The 20,180-nt window shown below is 35.3% G+C and overlaps 1 pseudogene; it reads right to left on the bottom strand.

The window, feature by feature from the left end:
• Positions 1-18,987: 18,987 nt before the first annotated feature.
• On the bottom strand, positions 18,988-19,597 carry LOC102998781 (high mobility group protein B1-like; annotated as a pseudogene).
• Positions 19,598-20,180: the final 583 nt, after the last annotated feature.

Below are 20,180 nucleotides of genomic sequence, written 5' to 3' on the forward strand. Positions count from 1 at the left end.
CGCATGCCACAACTAACACCTAGCACAGCCTAAATAAATAAATACTAAAAAAAAAAAAAAAGACCTGTGGAGATTAATAGGTTGTAAAGTGGGAGTTTGTCCTGCAGATGCTGTACAACACTACCAGGTGGTGGTGAACAGTGCTGCGTATTCTTGAGATTGAAGGGTGCAGAAACAGAAGAATGTGTCTTGACTGAATTAAATGGTAGGTTTCTGCCTGAAACATTGAAATTAGACTTCCAAATCACAGTACAGAAATAAACTAAAACAACTTCAAATTAAACATGTAAAGCTGGTATTTCTTAAGAGTATCTTACTAAAAATGTTATATGGTGTATCTACACGTGCACACATTTGTATGTCTGTATTCTATGATACATGTGGATTCCTTTCCTCGTGGTTTCTTAATTATTTCTGAAACTATAATTTTGAAATTTTCCTGAATTTTTACTTAAACTAAGTCATTTTGTGGGCAGTTTGTCAAGTTTACTACCTTTTCTGGCAAGAGTTTTATCGTGACTACTGCTGGGCTCAGAAGTAAAACATCTACAAACTTCTGAACTAAATTGTAATAATGGTGACAGGTTTTATTCACCCTTCTTGGGTACCTTCTCACAGAATTTTCCAACCTGTCTCTCACTTGCTCTCCAGTCATTTCTCAGTACAAAATACATAAGACACTGTTTTATAGTCAGCAGCCAAAAATTCTTATATATTTTCCACCAAACAGAAGATAATACTCAGCCACTTAGGAAAATTCATCTTAATTTTACCCTCTCTCATGGCCATCTCAGGCAGGGAGTCCTTTAGGCATTTTTTATTTACTAACCTAAGTTACCAATTTAACAAGTTTTTCCCTTGGCAAATTATAGTGTGTGTGTGTGTGTGTGTGTGTGTGTGTGAGATTTCAGTGGTTTCTTCATATTACATTTAAAGTGACAGTATCCCTTTTGGGAGACAGAAAAATAGCTGGTTTCATCATACTCCATAACTAAATTATAGGGTTTTTAAAAAATAAATTTATTTATTTATTATATTTTTGGCTGCGTTGGGTCTTTGTTGCTGCGCACGGGCTTTTCTGTAGTTGCGAGTGGGGGCTACTCTTTGTTGCGGTGCACGGGCTTCTCATTGCCGTGGCTTCTCTTGTTGTGGAGCACAGGCTCTAGGTGCTTGGGCTTCAGTAGTTGTGGCACGTGGGCTAAGTAGTTGTGGCACACAGGCTCAGTAGTTGTGGCGCACAGGCTTAGTTGCTCCGCGCTATGTGGGATCTTCCTGGACCAGGGCTCGAACCCGTGTCCCCTGCATTAGCAGGCGGATTCTTAACCACTGTGCCATCAGGGAAGTCCCTATAGATTTTTTAAAAATTTTCTCTTTCCTGCACCTCTCCCAACTTAGCGCAAGTGTTTAAGTAGTATAGTATGTAGTCCTAAATTAAAATTCTGTTTAAAATCCAAAAATTAGAATATGTCAGGGTACTAACTGCTACAAAAAGTTCTAGACCTCCTCCCCTACCATTAATGTTACCACAGTATTATAAATTTCATTTGTTGGAAATGAAATTTTAATTTTTAAGACTAATAAATAATTAGCAATTTAACAAATTACATTTAATATTTGTTGATGAGAGTTTACAACAGTGAAGCTGCTAAATTTCTCAACATGTTGCCCTTATCCACACACAACAAGTGAAAAGTGCTCTCCGTAAGAGACTCCATGTTCTCGCTGTGATCAGAGTCCTGGTTCTCTCTTTAGAATTAAGGGAGCGTCTAAAGTTCAAGATTCAATACTGTTGGAGAAGAAGTGATAAAGCCTTGATCCAACAACTCCCAAGAATGAAAATTCTGGAACAATTTCCTGGGCTGGTCTTCTTCTCCTGTTACCCAGCCTCTGGACCCAGAAGGAGTTAAAAGGAAATGTCATGATAGAGTTGCTCTATTAGTTATCTCTTGCTACATAACAAATTATCCCAAAACTTAAGAGCTTAAAACAGCAAACATTAATTGCCTCACTTAATTTCTGAGGTTCAGGAATCCAGGAGTGGCTTAGCTGGGTGGTTCTAGCTTAGGGTCCTAAAAATAGACGACTCATTTATATATACATATGTATATATATGTATATGTATATTTATATATAAATGAGTCATCTATTTTTATAAATTTATATAATTTTATATATAAAATTGCAAAAAAGTGAGCACATTTTATTTTACATGAACATTACATTTAATCAGAATGTATCATGTGTTTCATTATCATTTCAATTAACTTCTGATTCTTTTTTTTTTTTTTTTTTTTTTGCCTCTTTGATCAGGTCTTTATTCAAAATTAGCTGTCCAAAATGATTTGACCTTTACCGAATAAACAAATTTTAAGTTTATGCAGCAGCCTTGTTTTCCTCTGTGGTGGGTTTCTTTTCTGTGGGCTTCTTTTTAGCAGGCTTCTTTTCAGCTGCTGGTTTCTTGGTCAGAAGAAAGGCTATAAAAACTTTTTCAGACAGCACAGGTTGGCTCCTCCCAGAGAAATGCAGCAACATAGCAAATAATTAATAAATGGGAAAAAAGACTAATGAAAGCATCAGTGTCAAATCATGGGGCAGATTAAGCAGAGAGCCATTAAAGTGAAATTGACAGTCCATAGTAGAAAGAGGAAGATGATGAAGTACAAAGGGCATGGAACATGGAATCAGAAGTTTGGCCTTCCAGCCCAGTTCTTCCAGTTGTTTGGCCTTAGGTAGGACACTTACTTCTCTGTGACTTTGTTTCCTGAACTATAAATTGAGGAGATTAGAAGATCATGGTACCAGAAATCTCTTCTTAAAATGATGTAGCTCTGTGTGTCTAAGCTCTAATTGGCAAGACATAGAAGTATACAAGACAATAAAGAAAAGGCAAACAAAATACACACTTTAAGGAAATAACTGAAGAAAAAATTTCTGAATCAAACAAACAAACAACTTAAAGGTCAAGAAAGTTCAAGCTGCCTCCAAAGAATAATGATCAAAGAAAAACTCATTCCCACCATTCTCCCACCCCCAGTCAAGCATATTTGAAAGAATAATTGATCATAAATTAAGCAATAAATGAAAGTCTAATTATAATAAAAGATATGAACTCTGCATTTTCAAAAGATTATAATAAATTTAACAAAGGTACAGTAGATTTGAACAATACAATGAATAAAATGTAACTGATTGAAAAAATCTATAAATGTACTTCCTTTCAGATGAAAAGATTCAAATGAATCTTTTATAAGAACTACACGATAAGCATAAAGAGTATCAATTCTATAAATGACTTTATACAGTTTCAAATAATTTTTTCAAGTACCTAACCATAAGGGAAAATAGTAAAACATTATTTTTACAAAGGTTCTCTTCAAAGAAGAAATACAGGGACTTCCCTGGTGGCGCAGTGGTTAAGAATCTGCCTGCCAATGCAGGGGACGCGGGTTCGAGCCCTGGTCCAGGAAGATCCCACATAGCGCGGAGCAGCTAAGCCCGTGTGCCACAACTACCGAGCCTGCGCTCTAGAGCTTGTGAGCCACAACTGCTGAGCCCGCATGCCTAGAACCCATGCTCTGCAACAAGACAAGCCCCTGAAATGAGAAGCCTGTGCGCTGCAACAGAGTAGCCCCCGCTCGCTGCAACTAGAGAAAGCCCGCACGCAGCAACGAAGATCCAATGCAGCCAAAAATAAATAGATAAAACAAATAAATTTTTTTAAAAAACTTATGAAAAAAGAAGAAATACAGACTATAATAATGGAATTTTAAATTAGCTGTATTGAGGTATAGTTAACATACAATAAACTGCACGTATTTAAAGTGTGCAATTTGACAAGTTTTGACATATGTATACACCCATGAAAACATCACCACAATCCACACAATGAGCACACCCATCACCCCCAAAATGTTCCTTGTGCCCCTCCACAATCTCTCCTGCACTGCCCTGCCTCCTGCCCATCCACATGATCTACTTTCTGTCACTATAAATTACTTCACATTTTCTAGAGTTTTATATAGATGGAATTATACAGTATGTACTCTTTTTGCCTGACCTCTTACTCAGCATAATTATTTTGAGATTCATCCATGTTATAACTTGTATGATCAATTCATTCATTTTTATTGCTCAGTAGTTTTCTACTGTATGGATGTACCACAATTTGTTTATCCATTCACCTGTTGATGGACATTTGGGTTGTTTCCAGTTTGAGGCTATTACAAATAAAGCTGGTATGAATATTTGTGCACCAGTCATTGTATGGATATACACTTTAATTTCTCTTAGGTAAATGCCTAGGAATTGAATGACTAGGTTATATGGTAAGTGTATGCTTAAGTTTTAAGAAACTGACAAACTGTTTTTCAAAGTGCTAGTACCATTTTTCATTCCTACCAGCAGAATGTAGGAGTTATAGCTCCTCCACATCCTTGCCAACACTTGGTATGGACAGTCTTTTAAATTAGACATTCTAATTGAGGCATAGCGATATCTCGTGATTTTAAATTTGCATTTCCCTAATGCTAATGATTTTTAAGCATCTTTTCATATGCTTATTTGCCATCTGTGTATCTTCTTTAGTGAAGTATCTTCTTTTGCCCATTTTTTATCGGTTGTCAGGTTTTAAAAAAATTTTTAGTAATCTTGAGAGTATTTATATATCCTGGACACAAGTCCTTTATCAGATATGTAACTTACAAATACTTCTCCAAGACTGTGCCTTGTCTTTTCACTCTCTTACCACTGTTTTTCAAAGTGCAGAAGTTCTTGATTGTGGTAAAATCAATTTTTTTTTCTTTTATGGACTGTGCTTTGGTGTTGTTTCCATGAAATCTTTGCCTAACCCAAAAACATAAGATTTTCTTCCATATATTCTTCTAGAAGATTTATAGTTTTAGGTTCTGCATTTAGTTCTATGAACTAACATGAGTTAATTTTTCTGTGTAGTGTGAGATATGGATCAAAGTTCTTTTCTTTCTTTCTTTCTTTCTTTCTTTCTTTCTTTCTTTTTTTGGCATATGGATATCCAATTGTTCCAGCAGAATTTGTTGAAAAGAAATGTAATTTCTTTGGATGTTTGTGAAAACTCAGTTGTCTGTATATGTGTGGGTCTATTTTTGGCCTCTGTGTTCTTTCCATTCATCTGTTTGTCTATCTTTTTTTTTTAAGCATTTTTTAAAATTTATTTTATTTATTTATTTTTGGCTGCATTGGGTCTTCGTTGCTGCGCGCGGGCTTTCTCTAGTTGCAGTGAGCGGGGGCTACTCTTTGTTGCAGTGCACGGGCTTCTCATTGCAGTGGCTTCTCTTGTTGCAGAGCACAGGCTCTAGGCGCGTGGGCTTCAGTAGGTGTGATGCATGGGCTTCAGTAGTTGTGGCTCACGGGCTCTGGAGTGCAGGCTCAGTAATTGTGGTGCATGGGCTTAGTTGCTCCGCGGCATGTGGGATCTTCCCGGACCAGGACTTGAACCCGTGTCCCCTGCATTGGCAGGCGGATTCTTAACCACTGTGCCACCAGGGAAACCCCTGTTTGTCTATCTTGATACCAATTCCATATTGTCTAGATTACCGTAGTTTTACAATGTCTTGAATTCAAGTAGTGGAAGTTCTTCAACTTCGTTCTCCTTTCACAGAGTTGTTTGGCTTTCTAGGTACTTTGTATTTCCGTATGAATTTTATAATCAACTTGTCAGTGTTTACAGAAAAAGCCTATTGGGATTTTGGTTGAGATTGCATTTAATATATAAATCAGTTTGGGGACCGTTGGCATCTTAACAGTATTGAGTCTTCCAACCCATGAACAAGGTGTGTCTCTTCCTTTATTTACATCTTTTTAAATTTTTCTCAGCAATATTTTGTAGTTTTCAGAATACAGCTGTTATACATCTCTTTTTCAGGTTAATCACTAAGTATTTCATATTCTTTATGCAAATATAAGTGGTCTTTTAAAAGTTTTTTCAGTTTCCAATTGTTCTTTGACCATGTATGGAAATAGAATTGAATTTTGTATATTGACTTTATATCCTACAACCTTGCTAAACTCACTTCTAATTAATGATCACTTCTCATACCTCTTTTGCAAACTCCATTGGATTTCCTAAATGATCATGTCTGCAAATAACAATAGTTTTACTCTTTTCTTTTCAATCTGGATTCATTTTATTTCTTTTTCTTGCCTGATTTCATTGGCTGTACTTTCCAGTACCAAGCTGAATAGCAGTGGTGAGAATGCACATCCTTGTCTGTTCCTGATCTTAGGGAGAAAGTATTCAGGCTTTCACCACTAAGTATGACAGCAGCTGTAGATTTTTTTTTAGATGCCCTTTATCAGGTTGAGGAAATTCCCTCATGCTTTTGTAATTATTGATATAGTTAGGTTTAAGTCTATCATTCTGATATGTCTTTTCTAATTGCCCCATATGTATGTACCTTGTTCTTCTTTTCTTCATTTTCTTTGGATTGAGGATTTTTTATGATTCCTTTTTATATCTTGAGTTGGGTATTGGCTATTACTTTTTCTGTTGTTCAATGGTTGAGTTAATGTTTATAGTATATTTTCCTTGATGCATCACAGTCTACCTTGAAGTGATATTATGCCACTTCATGTATAGTATACAAACCTTAAAATAGTATACTTCTACTTCTTAGCTCCTGGCTTTTATGCTATTGTTGTCATGTATTAGAGTTAATACATGTATTAGAAACCCCACAATACATTGTTCTTATGTTTTCTTAAACAGTTATCTTTTAAAGATATTTAAATAAGAAAAAAGGGCAAATATTTACCCATATAGTTACCATTTCCAGTGTTTTTCATTCCTTTACATAGATTTATATTTCCACCTGATACATTTTTCCTTCTGTCTGAAGGACTTCCTTTAACATTTATTTCAGTCTAGGTCTGCTGGTGATTAATCCTTTCATTTTCTATGTATTTCAAAAAGTCTTTATATTGCCTGGGTTTTTTGTTTTCTGGGGGTTTTTTTTTTTTTTGGCTGTGCGGCATGTGGGATCTTAGTTCCCCAACCAGGGATTGAACCGTCACCCCCTACATTGGAAGGTGAAGTCTTACCCACTGGACCACCAGGGAAGTCCCTAGGCTGACAGATTTTTTTTTTCTTTTAGTATATTAAACATGCTGCTCTCTGCCATCTAACTTGCATTGTTTCCAAAGAGAAATCTGATGCTTCTTTGTGTCTTTCTACATAACTTGTATCTTTTCTTTGGTTGCTTTTATCACTTTTTTTTGTAAACTGATAATGATGTACCTTGGTGTAGTTTTTGTTATATTTCTTGTGTTTGAGATTTGTCAAGCTACTTGAATCTTTGAATTTATAATTTTCATCAAATATGAAAAAAAAAGTTGGACCATTGCTTCTTCAAATATTTTGCAGATCCCCACCCTGTCTCCGTTGAGGACTCCAATTACATTTATATTAGGCTACTTGAAGTTGCCCCAAAGATCACTGATTTTCTGTTCCTTTTTTCTTGAATTATTTTTTAAATCTATGCTTCAGTTTGGATAGTTTCTATTGCTATGCCTTGATGTTCACTAATCTTCTTTATGTCAATTTATAATCTGCCATTAATGACATCTAGTTTATTTTTCACCTTAGATACTGTAGTACTCATCTCTACATATTCAATTAGGTGTTTTTTAAAATATATTTTATGTTTCTACTTAAGTTTTGAACATATGGAACACAGTTATAATAAGTCTTTTTTTTAACATCTTTATTGGAGTATAATTGCTTTACAATGGTATGTTAGTTTCTGCTTTATAACAAAGTGAATCAGCTATACATATACATATATCCCCATATCTCGTATAATAACTCTTCTAATGTCATTGACTGCCAATCTGACAGCTGTGTAAGTTCTAGTTTAGTTTTGTTTTATTGATTCAATCCTCATCAAGGGTCATATTTTCCTGCTTCTTTGTATGTCTAGTAATCCTCGACTGGCTGCCAAACATTGTGAACTTTGCCTTGTTGGGAAGTGGCTATTTTTATTCCTATGAATTTTCTTGAACTTTGTTCTGGAATGCATTTAAGATAATTGGAAACACTTTGATCCTTTCAGGTCTTTCTTTTACAATTGTTAGGTGAGACCAGGGCCATGTTTAGTCCAAGGTTAGTTATTCTTTACTACTGAGGTAAGATCCTTTTGAGTACTCTACCCAACGTGCCGTAAATTATGAGACTATTCCGTTTGGCTAATGGGAACAGGCCCTATTCCCGGCCCTCTGTGAGTTTCTCTAATCCTTTTGGGTGCTTAATTCCCAAGCCTTGAGTAATTTCCTTACACATATGCACTGATCAGCACTCTGCTCAATACTCAAGAGGGACATTCTGAAGATCTTCAGGGTTCTCTTTTTGTATCTCTCTGGTACTCTGTCCTGTGATGTATAGCCATCTTGGTCTCTCCAGACTCTCAGTTTCATTTCCTCCATTCAGGGAGTCCAGTGAATCCCCTTTCTAGGCTCTAGACTGGAAACTCTCTAAAGGTGAAAAGCCGGGACAATTATAGGGCCTACCTCATTTGTTTCTTATCTCTCAGGAATCACCTTCTTTCATTGCCAGTGTGCAATATTGAAAATTATTGTTTCAAATATTTTGTCTGGTTCTGCTGTTGTTGCTTCAGATGGGAGGATAAAGCCATTTCCCATTACTCCATGTTGGCCAAAAGCTCAAGTCCATTAGTCTTTTATAAGGACTATACAGTAATCTTAAATAAGCTTAAATTCTACAGAGAATTATGTGTGTGTGTGTATATATATATATATAAAATTTTATACATATACCAAATTATGTGAGTAAATGACAAAAATTATGTTAAAAGTAAATATTCTCTTCAGAAAGTCCAGAAATAATAATGGCATATTTTTAAACAATGGAAATCCTAGATAAAACATTTAAAAATCACTGGAATAGAGCCAAAAACAATATGTTTGCTTCAAGTGCTTACACTGACAAGAAGAAAGAAAAGAGAAACCCAATTAGTCAAATTATATTTTAGAAAAATAGAAAAGGAAATTAGGAAAGGTATAGTAATAAATTTAAAAGTAGAAATACAGTATTGGAAAATGATAACTTAGTATGAAGGATAAATAAAACTTAAAATTAGCTCTTTGAAGAATAAAATACAGGTAAACTTTCAGCCCAACTAATTTTTTTAGAGCACAGAAAGTACATAAATTAAGAATGCCCAAAATGAAGAAGAAGATATTGCAACCAATAAATACATGTATAGGGAAATGATGTAAGCCAAAATGCAGTAGTCTCCCCTTGTCTTCTGTTTTACTTTCCCCAGATTTCAGTGACCAGCAATCAACCACAGTTTGAAAATACCTACAATACAATAAGATATTTTGAGAGAGAGAGAGACCATATTCACATAACTTTTATGACAGTATATTGTTATAATTGTTCTATTATATTAGTAGTATTGTTGTTAATCTCTGAGGTTGCCCAATTTATAAGTTAAACTTTATCATATGTATGGATAGGAAAGACCATAGTATACATAGGGTTTGGTACTATCCGAGATTTCAGGCATCCACTGGGGTTCTTGGAATGTATCCCCCTTGGATAAGGGGGGACTACTGTATTACTTACTAGTTATCATTGGGAGCTGGGGTTACATATAACTTTTATTTATCTCTTTCTCTGTTGTATGTATGTGTGTGTCTGTGTGTGTTTTACATTTTCTGCAAAGAACATATGATACTTTGTAATAAAAAAGGTATTTGGAAAAAAAGTTTATGCAACAAGATTTAGAAAACTTAAAGGAAGTAAGAAGGAAAGAAAGAAAAACATTTATCCAGTTGATTCACAGAAGGAAAAATTGGAGTGGCCAAGAAAAGATTAAAGAGATGTTCACACTTACTAGTAATCAGAGAACACAAAATAAAACAATGTGAGAACATTCCACATCTTTGAGTTTGCATAATTTAGTAAGTCTGATAATGCCACGTGCTGGTAAGGATGTAAGACCCAGGAGCTCTTATATTCTGCTAGCAATAGTGTAAACTTATAATGTTGCACTTTGGTTCTCTGGGAAACAGGCTCTGAGACAGAGATCTGTGTATGGAAGATATTGGAGAGTGTGCTTGGGAGCAATACCTGTAAGGAGGGAGAGAAGTAACATTCAGCAAAAAGAGAAGTTGAGCACTCCTTACTCCTCTTCCCCAAGACCCTGGCAACCATGAATAGGCTTTCTATCTTTATGAATTTTATTTCATATGAATGTAATCATATGACATATGTCCTTTTGTGAATGGCTTCTTTTACTCAGCATGTTTTCAAAGTTCATCCATATTGTAACATGTATTAGTACTTCATTCCTTTTGATGACTGAAATTTCATTGTATAGATATATCACATTTTGCTTATTCATTCATTAGTCAGTGAATACTTTGGTTGTTTCTGCCTTTTGACTATCATGAATAGTGCTGCCATGAACATTTATGTGCAAGTGAACATCTATTTTCAATGGGTATATAGCCAGGAGTGGAGTTGCTGGGTCATATAGTAATTCTATTTTTAACTTATTGAGGAACTGCTAAACCGTTTTCCATAGTAGCTGCAACATTTTTCACCCTACCAGCAATGCATGAGAATTCTACTTTACCCACACCCTTGGCCAACACTTGTTATTTTCTGTTTTTTTTAATTATTATTATTATTATTATTATTATTATTATTATTATTATTATTAAAGCCATTCTACCCGATGTGAAGTGGTATCACATTGTGGTTTGAGTTGCATTTCCCTAATGACTAATGACATTGAACATCTTTTCATGTGCTTGTTGGTGATGTGTGTATCTTCTTTGGACAAATGCCTATTCTGAAGTGTTTTTTTTCTATCACCATCAAGCAATTCTCAGCAGACACTCACAGGGTGTCTTACAAATTTAACTCAGTTCTGACACTATCTACCTGGAGGTAGCATCAGATCCCACAGGTTAAGGGCCCGGTCCCATAAGACTGCTCCCACAGCAGACACCAATCAAAACGCTAGACATTCCACAGCCCCCGCCTCCAGTTTGATCATTTGGTTAGAATAGCTCACAGAATTCAGGGAAACCTTTACTTAGGTTTACCAGTTTATTATAAAAGATATTATAAAGGATCCAGATAAACAGCAAGATGAAGAGGTACACAGAATGAAGTCTGAAAGGGTCCCATGCACAGAAGCTTCTGTCCCTATGGAAGTGGTATATGCCATCCTCCAGTATATGGATGATTTTACCTGCCCAAAAGCTCATCAAATCACGTGTTCAAGAGTTTTTATAGAGCTTAATTTGCAGATTCTCCCTCTCCTTCTGCCCCATTCCAGAGGTTGATAGATGGGACTGAAAGTTCCAACCTTCTAATCACTTGACATTTGTGGTGACCGGCTCCATTCTGAGGCTATCTAGGGGCTCACTCTAAGTCACCTCATTGGCATAATAAACTCCCTGTGCTCTAAAGGGGGCTTCTTAATGAATAACAAAAGATACTTCTATTACTCAGGAAATTCCAAGGGTTTTAGACACTTTGTGCCAGGAACCCAGAGACAATCAGCAAATATATTTCTTATTATACCGCCCCTATTTAAGTCCTTTATCCATTTTAAAAATTGGATCATTTGTTTTTTTGTTGTTGAATTTTAAGACTTTATACATTCCAGATACCAGGCCTTTATCAGATAATATTGTTACTGAACTGAACTTGGGTCTACTCACCTGCTGCACAGCAAAGCCAATCCACTGACACCAGGTTATAGTGAAGGAAAGTACAGTGTTTGTTGCAGGGCACCAAGTGAGGAGAATAGGCAGCTAATGCTCAAAAGACCTGAACTCCCCGATGGCTTTCAGGGAAGGGTTTTAATGGCAATATTTGAGGTGATGGTTGCAGCTCGTGGACTTTCTTCTGATTGGTTGGTGGTGAGGTAATGGTGATGTTTCAGAAATCTTAATCATCAACCTTCTGGTTCCAGCCAGACTGGGGTCTACGTGCTTGTGGTCAACATGTAGCCACCATCCTCCACCTGGGGGGTGCGGGTCTTGGCTCCTTCAGAACAACTCAAAGATCTGCATCAGATTGTTATGTATGTCCCTTTGAGGAGGAACTAGGACTCTGTTTTATCACTGAAGTATTGTTTAAGCTATCATTACTTTTTTTGCTTGATTGCTTTTCCTTTCTTTCTGCATTCCCTCACTTCCCCAACTAGTAACTGTTGAATCTGCTCTTTGAAACTTAGGGAAGGCCTAGGAGAATAAAGCCTTTTTCTACAAACAAGAAACAGGGGACACAGAGGGACTTTTGTACCCAGGAGGGCCCTGCAGGGTCCTGCTCAGTTTCAATATAATTTACAAATATTTTTCTCCCTTTCTCTGGGTTTTTTCACTCTCTTTATAGTGTGCTTTGGTGTACAAAAGTTTTTAATTTTGAAAGCTGGTTTATGTATTTTTTCTTTTGTTGCTTGTGATGTTGGTGTCATATCTAAGAATCCACAGCCAAATTGAGGTCATGAAAATTTACCCCTATGTTTTCCTCTAAGAGCTTTACAGCTTTATCTCATATTTAGATCTTTGCTGCATTTTGAGTTAATTTTTGTATATTGTGTGAGTTATGGGTTCAATTTCATTCTTTTACATGTGTATGTCCAGTTTTCCCAGCATCATTTGTTGAAGAGACTATTCTTTCCCCATTGAATGGTCTTGGCACCTTCGTTGAAAATCAGTTGACAATAGATGTATGGGTTGTGACTAGGAATTCTGTGATTAAAACGGTAGCTTCCAAAGTGGGTATATACACCCCTGAAAGTATTTTAAATGATCTGTTAGGATACAGAAAGAAATTTTATAAGCTATATATATTTTTAATTTAATATATAATTTATAAGATATGTAAATTAAAATTATATATCCTTAAAATAACAAATTAATCGTATTAGTATTTACTTTGCTAAAAAAAAAATTCCACTGAGTAAATCTGAAGATCTAGTTGACTTTATTCAATGATTCATGAGCAACATCCCATCTAGTAAAGAGAAAGGCACTCTCAGGGGTTGTACAAAATGGAAGGTTTTTGTAGGCAGAAGGAGAGTGGGACAAGAAGGGATTAGCAAAAGAAAAAAAAAGGATTGTTTTAGGCCAAGCCATCTTCTTTTGTGGGGAAGGGAACAACAACACGGGGTGGGGAGGTTTGTTTTTTTGTTTTTGGTTTTTTTGGCTACGCTGCACAGCACGCTGGATCTTAGTTCCCCACCAGGGATCGAATCTGTGCCCCCTGCAGTGGAAGCACGGAGCCCTAACCACTGGACCGCCAGGGAATTCCCCAAACACAGGTTTCATTATGCATTCTTCCTCTGGGGGAAGGGGGAATAGAAAGGCCCACGTGACAGATTACCTCACTGGTGCTGATCAGAAAATCCCAGACTGGCCCACTAAGATTACATTCCTGGGGAAGGCCGAAACTAAAATTAGGTCAGGTATTAAATCTAGGTTTGGTATCCTGGGCTTTAGCAAAAGTGACACCACTTTGGGCCTGTGGTTTTCTCTTTAACAGCTTTATACATTGACCCTGTGATATACCTTTTCTTTTATTTTCTGTATATTGTGACATATCACAGTGTATTTGCTACAGGGTGTCATGAACATGATTAATCTTATTTTTTTAAAAAAAGAATTTTCAGTGCTAGACCCTCTACAATATTTTGTATTGAGATGGGAAAGCACAAATGCAATTTTTTGATACCACACGGAGTTTCACTAGCATAATCTTTCTCAATCTTTTCCCTCTAGAGGAGCTCTTGGAATAATATTCAGGTCTTAGAGAACATCTGTATAATTTTTTTTTCTTACAGCTCATAGTACATCAGCATGATCATTAAATTGTAGATATAACAATCCAATAATAATCTCCAATGATCTTTTTTATTTAATTAATTTATTTATTTGGTTGCACTGGGTCTTAGTTGTGGCATACAAACTCTTATTTGCGGCATGCATGTGGGATCTAGCTCCCTGACTAGGGATTGAACCCAGGCCCCCTGCATTGGAGCACGGAGTCTTAACCACTGCGCCACTCCAATGATCTTTTGAGTAGAGAATAATTTTTTTTTGAGGATCTGTTTATTTTAGCTAATTGATTAGCCTACTATGTTGTGAGGTTCTTCCTACTAACAAAAGATGTTAACTTATAATACCTACTTGATTTTTTATCTTAACCAACTATTCTGAAATTCTTATCACAAATTCCTACTAAAGGATATTCTAATGAGGTTGCTATGTGGTATATGTTGTGCGCGAGTATTTATTTTCCTTATTTAAAATTAAAATTTCTTTTAACCATCTGTCTTTGAAAAAGAATCAGATAATTAAGATTAGCTTACCTTTTTTGAAATTTATCTCCTTATTGCCAATTAAATGCTCTCAGATGACAGTGGAAGTAAACTAGAAATCAATAACAGAAAGACAGCTGGAAAATCCCAAAATCTTTGGTAGTTAAATAACATATTTCTAAATAACAAAGGAGTCGAAGAAGAAGTTTCAAGAGAAATTAAAAATTATTTTTAAAAAAATTAAAATGAGAATATAACTTATCAAAATTTGTAGGATACAGTGAGAGCAATGCTTAGAGAGAATTTTATACCACTAAAGGCATATATTGGAAAAGAAGAAAAATCTAAAATTAATAATCTAATTACCTTAGGAAACTAGTAAATAGTAATAAAATTAGTAATAAAAATTTTTTGAACTATTAATAAATATTAGAACAGAAAACAATGAAATTGAAAACAGGAAATCAACAAAAAAAAATCAATGAAACCAAAAAGCTGGTTATTTGAAAAGATCAGTGAAATTGATAAACCCCTAGTCAGGATAACCAAGAAAAAAAGATAAGGCACAAATTACTAATCTCAAAAGTGAAGAGGGGCCATCACTACTGATACCATGAACATTAAAAGAATAGTAAAGGAATCTTATGAACAACTCTGTGCCCACAAATTTGATAACTTGAATGAAATGGACCAATTTCTTGAAATACACAATCTACCAAAACTCACACAAGGAGGAATAGGCAATATGAGTAGGCCTAAATCTATTAAAGAAATTGAATCAATAATTAATAAACTTTCAAAACAGAATGCACCAGGTCTAGATTGTTTTCCCTGGTGAATTTTACCAAATATCTAAGGAAGAAATTATACCAATTCTCTATAATCTCTTCCAGAAAATAGAAATAGAGGGAATACTTCCTAACTCATTCTATGAGGCCAGCATTACCCTAACCAATTACCAAAACCAGAGAAATATATTACAAGAAGGAAAAAAAAAACTACACAGTGATATCTCTCATGAATAATGGTGCAAAAATCCTCAATAAAATATTAACAAATAGAATCGAAAAATGTATTTTTAAAATGTATACACTATGGCCAAGTGGGATTTATTACTCCACATATGCAGAGCTTGTTCAATATTTGAAAATCAATCAATATAATCTACCACATCAGCACACTAAAGAAGAAACATCATATGATCAAATGCAGAAAGAACACTCAACAAAATCCAACACCCATTTATAAAAGAAACTCAGCAAACTAGGAATAGAGAGGAACTTCCTAAGCTTGATGAAGAATATGTATAATAAACCTGTAGCTAACATCATACTTACTGGTGGAAAGCTAGACTCTTTCCCTCTAAGATCAGGAACTAGGCAGGGATGTCTCCTCTCACCACTCCTATTCAAATTGTACTAAAAGTCCTTGTTAAAGCAATAAGGCAAGAAGAGTAAACAAAAAGTATACAGGCCAAGAAGGAAGAAATAAAACTTCGTTCATGCAGATGATATGACCATCTCTGTAGAAAATCTCAAAGAATTGACACGGTAGCAACAACAACAAAGTCCAAAATTCCTGGAACTAATAAGAGATTATAGCAAGGTTGCCAAACATAAGGTTAACATACAAAAGTCAATTGCTTTGCACAGCAAAGGAAACCATTAACAAAACAAAAAAATAACCTATAGACAGGGATTGCAAACGATGTGACTGACAAAGGGTTAATATCCAAAGGGTTAATATCCAAAATACACAAACAGCTCATACAACTCAATATCACAAAAACAAACAACTTAATTAAAAAATGGACAGAAGACCTAAATAGGCATTTCTCCAAAGAAAACATACAGATGGCCAAAAAACACTTGAAAATGTGCTTTCAATATCGCTAATTATTTGAGAAATGAAAATCAAAAGCACAATGTGGTATCACCTCACACTGGTCAGAATGGCTTTCATCAAAAAGTCTATAAATAATAAATTCTGGAGAGGGTGTGGAGAAAAGGGATCCCTCCTACATTGTTAGTGGGAATGTAAATTGGTGCAGCCACTATGGAAAACAGTATGGAAGTTCCTTAAAAAACTAAAAATAGAGTTACCATATGATCCAGCAATCCCACTCCTGAGTATATATCCAGAAAAACATAAAACAAAAACTCTAATTCAAAAAGATACTTGCACCCCATTGTTCATAGCAGCACTATTTACAATAGCCAAGACATGGAAGCACCCTAAATGTCCATCAACAGATGAATGGATAAAGAAGATGTGGTATGTATATGTGTGTGTGTGTGTGTGTGTGTATATATATATATATATATATATATACACACACACACACACATACACACACACATATATACGTATATATGTATATACATATGTATATATATACATATGTGTGTATATATATATACACAATGGACTATTACTCAGCCATAAAAAAGAATGAAATATTACCATTTGCAGCAACATAGATGGACCTAGAGAATATTATATTTAATGAAGTAAGTCAGACAGAGAAAGATAAATACTATATATTACTTATATGTTGAATCTAAAAAATAATACAAATGCATCTATATGCAAAACAGAAACAGACTCAGAGACATAGAAAACAAACTTATGGTTACCAAAATGGAGAGGAAGGGAGGGAGGGACAAATTAGGAGTATAGAATTAACAGATACAAACTACTATACATAAAACAGATAAGCAATAAGGATTCACTGTATAACACAGGGAATTATATTCAATATCTTGTAATAACCTATGATGGAATAGAATCTGAAAAAATATATATAACTGAATCACTTTGCTGTACACATGAAACTAACACAATATTGTAAATCAGTTACACTTCCAAAAAACAGTCAATTGCTTTGGTATGTGCCAGCAATAACAAATTGGAATTTTAAAATTTAAAAATTACACCATTTACATTAGCACCCTCCCCCCCTCAGAAGGACATACTTAAGTATAAATCTAACAGAATATGAACAGAGCTATTTAAAGAAAACTACAAAACTCTTATAAAAGAATTGTGGAAAGGCGATCAATATTATTAAGATGTCCGTTTTTCATACTTGAAATCAATGCAATCACAATCAAAATCCCAAGTTATTTTATGGATCTTGACAGATTCTAATGTTTAGAGAGGCAAAAGACTCAGAAATAGCCAACACAATATTGAAAAGAAGAACAGGGAATTCCCTGGTGGTCCAGTGGTTTAGGATTTGGCACTTTCAGTGCGGGGGCCTGGGTTCTACCCCTGGCTGGAGAACTAAGATCCTGCAAGCTGCATGTGGCCAAAAAAAGAACAAAGTTGGAAAACTGACACTACAAAACTTTAAGACTTATGGTAAAGCTACAGTAATCAAGACAGTATGATATTTGGCAAAAGAATAGATAAATAGGTCAATGAAAAGAAATAGCGCAGAAGTAGAATCACACAATATAGTCAACTGATCTTTGACAAAGGAGCAAAGACAATTCAATGGAAAAAGGATAGTCTTTTCAACAAATAATGCTGGAACAACTGGACATCCACATGGAAAAAAAAAGAATCTGGGCATATACCTTACATCTTTCACAAAAATTAACTCAAAAAGGATCATAAGTCTAAAGGTAAAATGCAAACTATAAAACTTATAGAAGATAACAGAAGAAAAAATCAGCACAATCCATGAAAGAAAAATCTGTGAAGTAGAACTTCAAAATAATTAAAAACTTCTGGTCAGAGAAAGACACTAAGTGAATGAAAAGACAAGTCAAAGACTAGGGGAAAATATTTGCAAGACACATACTTGATAAATAACATATGTCCAAAATATACAAAGAACTCTTAAAACTCAACAATAAAAAGACAACCCAATTGTAAAATGGGCAAAAGATCGAGCAGACACCTCACCAGAAAGACATACATATATCAAATAAGCATATGAAAATATGCTCACCATTATATGTCATAAGGGAATTGCAAATTAAAACCAATGAGATACCACTACGCACCCATTAGATTGGCTAAAATCAAAACATTGACAACACCAAATGCTGACGAAGTTGTAGAACAACAGGAACTCATTGGGGGTGGGAATACAAAATGATACAGTCACTTTGTAGGGTTTTTGTTTTGTTTTGTTTTTGTTTGCTTTTTCCTAGTAAAAAATTGTATTTACTTAGAAGCATTCAGAATGTCAACAATCTAAAAAAAAAAAAAAAGAATGTCAACAAAAGAGCTGCAACTTTTTTTCTTTCTTTTGCAATTATGGACTGGTATTCAGTTAACAAAACAACAATTATTTCATATAAGCTGCATCAGAGACAACTGAAGATGAAAAAACTACCATCCCCATATATAACTAATTTGTGCTGTGCACCAACAAGAACCTGCTTTAAATTTCCATGCCAATTTACAACCCCCATACCGTACCAGGCAAGGTTAGTGGCTGTGGAAAGTACCACCAGGACACAGCTATCTAAATACACATTCAGTAGTGTGTTAACTGTACAAAAAAAGGCACTATACAGTTCAAAAACAAATCATACACAGCCTTACATTTCAATTTTTTTCTTTAAAAGGGGTGAGTTGTGTACAGGGGTGGTTAAATACTTTATGGACAAGAAAAAAAAACTTCACTAGAACCAACTTATTCATCATCTTCTTCTTCCTCTTCATCCTCCTCTTCCTCCTCTTCCTCTTCTTCCTTCTTTTTCTTTCTTTTCTCAGCCTTGACGATCCCCTTTTTTGCTGCATCAGGCTTCCCTTTAGCTCCTTATGCAGCAATATACTTTCTGTACTTTTCCTTCAGCTTAGGAACCTTCTTCTCATAAAGCTGCTTTTCATCTGCAGCAGTATTACTCCACATCTCTCCCAGTTTTTTTGCAACATCACCAATGGATAGGCCAGGATGTTCTCCTTTGATTTTTGGACGATACTCAGGACAAAACAAGAAAAAGGCTGAAGGAGACCTCTTAAGTGCATTGGGATCCTTGAACTTCTTTTTTGTTTCCCTTTAGGAGGGATATGAGTTTTCATTTTTCTTTCATAACAGGCCTTGTCTGCCTTTACCATGTCTTTGAATTTTCCTTTCTCTTTAGCAGACATGGTCTTCCACCTCTCTGAGCACTTGTTAGAAAACTCTGAGAAGTTGCCTAAAACATCTGAGTGCTTCTTCTTGTGCTCCTCCTAGCAAGTTTTACAAAGAATGCATATGATGACATTTTGCCTCTCGGCTTCTAAGGATCTCCTTTGCCCATGTTTAAGTATTTTTCCTCAGCGAGGCACAGAGTCGCCCAGTGCCCGTCTGGCTCTCACTTGCCCGGGCACTGTCTCTATGGAGCTCAATGACTGTATAGCCACTTTGGAAGACAGTTCGGCAGTTTCTTACAAAACAAAACATACTCTTACCATACAATCCAGCAGTTGCACTCCTTGATATTTACCTAATGAGTTAAAAACAAATTCACATCAAAACTTGTACACGTGTTTATAGCAACCTTATTCATACCTGCAAACACTTGGAAGCAACCAAGATGTCCTTCAGTAGGTATATATATAAACAAACTGTGGTATATTTATACAATAGAGTATTTTTCATCATAAAAAATAATGAGCTATGAAGCCATGAAAAGACATGGAGTAACCTTAAATGCATATTTCTAAGTGGAAGAAGCCAGTCTGAAAAGCCTGCATGCTGCATGATCCCAACTATACAGCATTCTAGAAAAGGAAAAATAGAGACAGTAAAAAATCAGGATTCTCGGGAAAAGAGGGAAGGATGAACAGGAGGAGCACAGAGAAATGTCAGGATAGTGAAACTACTCTGTATGATACTGTAAT

This window comes from Balaenoptera acutorostrata, chromosome 12 (genome assembly GCF_949987535.1).
Source record: "Balaenoptera acutorostrata chromosome 12, mBalAcu1.1, whole genome shotgun sequence".
Lineage (NCBI taxonomy): Eukaryota > Metazoa > Chordata > Mammalia > Artiodactyla > Balaenopteridae > Balaenoptera > Balaenoptera acutorostrata.